We start from the raw sequence: 526 nt of genomic DNA, 5'->3' as shown, positions 1-526 counted from the left end.
AAAAAAAAAAAAAAAAAAAAAAAAAAAAAAAAAAAGCTACTACTTCTTAAAGTAAGGATCAGAGTCATAAGGGGAGGAAACAGAACTAATCTAAGCATGTCCCCCAACCTGGTACCAAAGGGCCCCATAGTGGAAAGACATTGCTTTTGGGTCAAAACCAGGTTCACATATTGTTCTGCCACTTACACCTGCCTCTGTGATATATGTGATTACAACAGTATAAAAAATAATATGTACACTGAAACAAAACTGGAGAAGTCTACACAGAATTATTAATGGTTATCTCTGGGTGGTGGGATTAGGATGATTGTGTTTTTCTTTACATGTCCCTATACTGTTTCAACTTTCTACAGTAACACTTTTAAATTACTCTGACACTGGTTAGAGTACAACCTTATAACACCAAGGTCTTTGGGTTTAGATCCCTGTACCAGCCAGTCAAAACAAAGTAAAAAATAAAATTAAATTAAATTAATCTGCTTGCCATGCAGCATTAACTTTGCTTTTCTGTAATTCCATCAATTTG

General features: G+C 34.2%; 1 protein-coding gene across 1 annotated transcript in view; it reads right to left on the bottom strand.

Moving 5' to 3' along the window:
- Positions 1-526, bottom strand: part of RIOK3 (RIO kinase 3) — a 26,983-nt gene that overhangs the window by 13,483 nt on the left and 12,974 nt on the right. The gene's annotated exons all lie outside the window — the stretch shown is intronic.

Source organism: Galeopterus variegatus, unplaced genomic scaffold (assembly GCF_000696425.1).
Source record: "Galeopterus variegatus unplaced genomic scaffold, G_variegatus-3.0.2 Scaffold407, whole genome shotgun sequence".
Classification (NCBI taxonomy): Eukaryota; Metazoa; Chordata; class Mammalia; order Dermoptera; family Cynocephalidae; genus Galeopterus; species Galeopterus variegatus.
Note: the sequence above shows the minus strand (reverse complement) of the source record. Positions and strands in the feature narration are given on the sequence as shown.